This window comes from Spermophilus citellus (assembly GCF_964194105.1).
Source record: "Spermophilus citellus genome assembly, chromosome: 16".
NCBI classification, from domain to species: Eukaryota; Metazoa; Chordata; class Mammalia; order Rodentia; family Sciuridae; genus Spermophilus; species Spermophilus citellus.
Window position 1 is genome coordinate 53,337,445 of NC_138196.1, and position 6,000 is coordinate 53,343,444.

Sequence of the window (6,000 nt, forward strand, 5' to 3'; positions counted from 1 at the left end):
ACATTTAAAGAAGATAAATAAAAATTACCAAAACTCCAGATAACTTTTTAAATATCTAATTATATAAGATATAATTCCATGTGGCAGTTTTTTGCTTTAGGGAATCACTTTGGCTATGACTAAAGATTAAAATATAGAAAATATCAGATTTTCTAGTGTAATATTAGAAATCTAAGCAATGTCAGCCTATATGTGTACTTTATGTGATAGCACAGGTTTTAAATTTTGTATATAATTTATCCTACTACTTTATGTTATGCACTGTTAAGCATTTAGAGTAACTACTAGCAGCAAGAGATGATCCTCAAACATTTAATGAAGGAACTGTGAGTGACTAGGACTGTTGCAAGGAGTAAATTCAATGTAATAAAATATCGTACTTACATAGCCAGGGAAAAACCAAGCATATTATCTCCTTGGTTATCATGGAAAAAATAACACATATGGTATACTTTGCATAATGCTGACCAGAAAACATTCAATTTTCCCTAGATGGTTACCATAGTTACATGAGCCGTTTATAACATCAAGAGGGGGAACTAGGTCACAGTATTGAAGGAGTTTGAATTATGCAGTTATGTTTCCTAAAAGCAAAGGAAAGGTTTAAAATTTAGAGAAGAGAGATTGATTTATACTATCTGTTCAAAATTGAAATTGTGGTCTCATTTTGCCTGTGAAACTTTAAAGTTTGTCCAAAAATAAATAATTGTTAATATAGATGCAAATTATTCAACCTATACCAACATTATAGTAGCTAGATTCATATATATATATATATATATATATATATATATTTTTTTTTTTTTTAAGATGTCAACACACTGTCCTTATAGATAACCCTCTATCCTCCTAGTGGGCTATTTTACATTAAATGTTTTTGCAAGTAGTTAGTAAACCCAACAATTGCCTACAATCTGAGTAGTCAAATAGATGTAAACTAAAGCTTTGACCTCCTCTTTGAAAGCTTGAAATAAAGCTCAGCACAATGCCTGTGAGATGTTACTCATACTATGTTGTACAACAGTTTTCCTATTAATCTCATCAAATGGAAATGAAAGAGATAATGTATTGAAAGCCATAGTAGTGTAACTTTCATTTTTTCTTTATGATACTTTTTTTTTTCACAGAAAGATGGTTGGTTTTTGTTGTTGTTTTTTGGTTGTTCTTTTGATGCTTATTTTTTATTGTTGTTTCAGAACACTCTGGTGTATAAGAGCTCTGCACAGTGCTCAATAAATAAGAGGTTCAAGAAAGAAAAAAATGCATCTAAGGGTTGCACAATTTCTGATGGTAATTCTTAATTTCATGATCACTGCAAGAGATTCACTGATGACTTTTTTACTGCCAAAAATCTGAGATTAATGATTCCCCAAAGGAAGGGAGAGGAGAGCAGGCAACAGGCAGCCTCACTGAGTAGCTGGGTGAGCTGCTGCATAACTGTCATTATATAGAGATGGGGAGGAGGTTGAGGATCACTATCATAGATCACCTACAGACCAGCTTTTAACAGGGGATAATATTGGGGCCTAGAGAAGTAACTTGCTTAGCATCACATAATAATACATAAATTAGGAATCCACCTAAAAAATCAAACAGTAAAACAAAAATTAATCTTATTTTCTGGCTGGTAATCATTATTAAAAAGAAAAGTGCCCATAAAAAGAAAATTAAGAACTTGGGATATTATAAAATAAAATGATTTTTTTTCTGTGAAGACTTGCAGCAAATTAAACAAAATCACTTCTAAAGGAAAATTAGAATTTCCTGAACAATAATGTTCAAAATAATCACAAAATAAAAAGTACTAGAAGTCACATATAATTTATACTATTTTTTTTAACCAGGGTTAATAACATCTTTTTAAAATGAAATTAATGCTATTGGCCAGGTGCTCCTTGCATGATCTTTTGATCTTTTTTTTTTTTTTTTTTTTTTTTTGATACTAGGGATTGAACCAAAGGGTACTAACTACTGAGCTCCATCCCCAGCCCTTTTGATTTTTTAAGACAGAGTCTCTCCGAATTGCCCAGGCTGTCCTCAAATTTGGATCCACATGCTTTAGCCTTCCAAGTTGCAGGGATTACAGGTGTGTGACACTGCACCTGGTCTTTTGTTCCTTATAAATAATTCTAACTGGGGTACAGAGAGTGCAGCTTAGTAATTGACCATGTGCCTAGCATGTGTGAATCCTTGGGTTCAATCTTCAGCATGGGGAAAAAGAGGAATAATTAATTCTAATTGATTATTTAATGAGGCTTTATTGGAGCTATTGCTACAATAATTGCTCTTGGCATGGTTAATCTAGCATTTTGGTGAATATTGATTTATTTTTAATGGGTAACAGATTTTTTTTAATTGCTGTCTAATTTATTTCCATAAATTGACATTCTCTGACTCTCTCCTATATATGAAACTAGTATCTCACTTTGCACAACATATCTGTTACTGGAAAACTGTGTTTTCAACTTATTTTGCTACATTAAGTAGTTTTAAATGTGCCAGTTTTATAAGTAAGCAGACCCAAGTTTTGGAAATGGAAATATTCATTTAATACAAACATTTTATCCAACTTCTTTTTTCTCAGTTGTTACCTTCAGAAAACAGGTAGTATTCTTCATTGTTTAACTGCTGTCTAGGTATAGTTTCTTTTACTTATTCTAACTATAGTGTATATTAGAGATACTTCAGCATGATATCTTTTAGTCACAGAAATGATGTCTTCAGAGAAAGGACTTTGAAGAAGTACCTAAAGTGACAATAGAGATGTTTTCTTCTGGTATCTGGCTAAAGTAAGTACTAGAATTAGATTTTAAAAAAAGAAAGAAAGATATAAAAATGTGAGGAGGAATTTTATTTGGAAAATTTTAGAAGCTAAACATCTTTATATTAGGGGGAAATACAGAATCAAATAAAGAAATGGCCGGGCACAGTGGTGCACACCTGTGTCCCAGCAGCTCTAGAGGCTGAGGCAGGAGGATGTTGAGTTCAAAGCCAGTCTCCACAAAAGTGAGGCGCTAAACAACTCAGTGAGACCCTTGTCTCTAAACAAAATACAAAATAGGGCTGGAGATATGGCTCAGTGATCAAGTGCTCCTGGGTTCAATCCCTGGTACCCCCTCACCAAAAAAATAAAAAATAAAATAAAGAAAAGAAATGATCATTAATGGTGGTGGTAAAACATGATTATTAAAAATTTAGGGACAGAGATTTATAAATTTTATTTTTGGAAACTACTTGTGATACATTTTTTGCATAACAAAAAATATAGTTGTAATACAGGGTTAGACCAAGAGCCTATCTAACCCAAATCTTTGGCTGAAAATTAGCATGTTGTTTCAGATATCAGAAAAACCTAATGACTAAAAACCTAATGACTACCATAGCAATTGAACAATTTGTCTCTCATGTATTCAATTGAAGAATCTGTCTCTGGTTATTTGTATTAAAATATACTGAAACCAAAAATCAAAACATCATATTAGTATGCAGGAAATTGTTCTGATATATGCAGTAAAAGAGAATTGAAAGCTTTATTTCCAAATTGATCACACCATTCACAAATTTGACCAGCAATGCAAAACAGGCAGCATAGTTTGTGCAGAACACATGCCAACAATGATGGTAGTATCTACAATACCAATAACCCATACTTTCCTCTCTGAAGCATAGCTGCATTGATACTTGATTCCATAGCTAAAATAGGACTTGTCATTTTGCAAGAAATGACCTGGACCCCCAAGCTGCATTGGATGAAGGCCAAAGTAATGTTTTCATACTTTGTGACAGAAATTGTAGATGTCAACCATTGAACAGATAGAAATTCCAGTAATAGCAGTAACTACTTTCTTGTGACTTCTACAAACTATACAAATACATAATGAAGCCACATTTTCAGAGAAATGTTGCCATTTTGTTGGGGGGAAAATACCCTTCAAAGAAAGACTCATGTTGATTGGCAATTGTGGTGAATGCATTTCTGGGAATGCCAGCCATCTTTGCATTGGTTCCTATTATCCACCATAAGGTTTGGTACCATGAGAATTCAGGAGCCAAGGTATGCTGATTGGATTAATGGGGCATGACCAGCTACTCTGGAGGCTAAGGCAGCAAGATCATTTAAGCCCAGCATTTTGAGGCCACATGGGGCAACAAAACAGGAAGAAGAAAAAAAGTAAACAATAGCTAGTAGGCTTGAAGCATTGACAATAATAGGCTGCAGTGTATCTGGAAATAATGTTTATATATTAGGAGAGGTAAAATGAAAGTTTTCTCAAAACTAAAACCACTAAAAAAGTAAACTTGAATTTGACTTGCAGGAACAGATTGTTCAGTTGATCTTTTTTGGTGTCAGGGATTGAATCCAGGGGCACTTAACCACTTAGCCCCCCCCCCTTTTTTTTTTGAGACAAGTTCTCCCTAAGTTGCTTAAGGCCTCACTAAGTTTCTGAGCCTAGCTTTGAACTTGCTATCCTTCTGCCTCAGCCTCCCAAATTGGCAGGGATTACAGACCTGTGTCACCTTGCCTGGCTATTCAGTTGATCTTAACTTCTTTACAGGATGTTATTAGTTCTTAAATAATGTTAATTTTGTATTCAGGTAAAATATCTGTGGAAGAGTAGTCCAGTGATATCTAGATACTTGTTTTATCCTTTTTTTGCACATTTGATTTTTTTGATATGTATTTTTTTAACAAAATTTAAACTTTGTTTTCAATATAAGAGAAGCAAAGAACTTTCTGCACATTCTGGAGTTACAAAATGCATGCATAAACTACCTACTAGGAAAGGAGTATAAAAGCAGGTAACTCAATATTTACATTCAATTTTTCTGTTCTATTGTTAATAAGGTTGTACTTTTCATGCCAGCATTCTAATTACACACATAGTATACAAGATTAAAACCAAGAAATATCACAATTGGTGAATTAGAAACTTTTGAGGACTTCCCACTTTAGGAATTAATCTAGGCATTTTGGGCCTGGGAAACATTTTGGAGTTATTAAATAATTTGTACCTGCAGGTCAAATTCTGGAAATTTCCTCATTGATTCTTCAATTGAAGAATTTGTAATTGAATGTTACAAATGGTTCCTGAAGGTTCCTCAGGCTACCAACTCTTATGGTGGAGGTAGGAACCAATGCAAAGATGGCTGACTATTCCTGGAAATGCATCTTTGAAGGGATTTTTTCCCCCACAAAAATTCCAGTATTTCCCTGAAAATGTGGCTTCATCTTCTGTTGTATGGTTTATAGAAGTCACAAGGACAGTAGCTACTACTATTACTGGAAGTTCTATCTGTTTAATAGTTGACATCTACAATTTCTGTCACAAAGTATGAAAACATTACTTTAGCCTTCATCCAATGCAGCTTGGCGGTCCAGGTCATTTCTTGCAAAATGACAAGTCCTATTTTAGCTATGGAATCAAGTATCAATGCAGCTATGCTTCAGAGAGGAAAGTATGGGTTATTGGTATTGTAGATACTACCATCATTGTTGGCATGTGTTCTGCACAAACTATGCTGCCTGTTTTGCATTGCTGGTCAAATTTGTGAATGGTGTGATCAGTTTGGAAATAAAGCTTTCAATTCTCTTTTACTGCATAATATCAGAACAATTTCCTGCATACTAATATGATATTTTGACTTTTGTTTTCAGTGTATTTTAGTATAAATATCCAGAGACAGATTCTTCAGTTCAATCCTTACATAAATTACACAATTGATTCCACATTTTTTAACAGTTTAAAAGGGGTTCACTGAGTGCTTGCCTAGCATGTGTGAAGGAAGCACTGGGTTCTATTCTCAGCACCACATAAAAAATGAATAAAGATATTGTGTCCATCTATAGCTAAAAATATTTAAAAAGACAAAAGGGGGTTCTCTTTAATCTTTTTCTCATTCAGTGTAGTTCTCAATTTGCTATTAAGAGGTTTTTTTGAACATGTGCAGAATCTCATTTCAATATATCAGGTTAAGGTGGAAATTTTTATCAATTCTCTG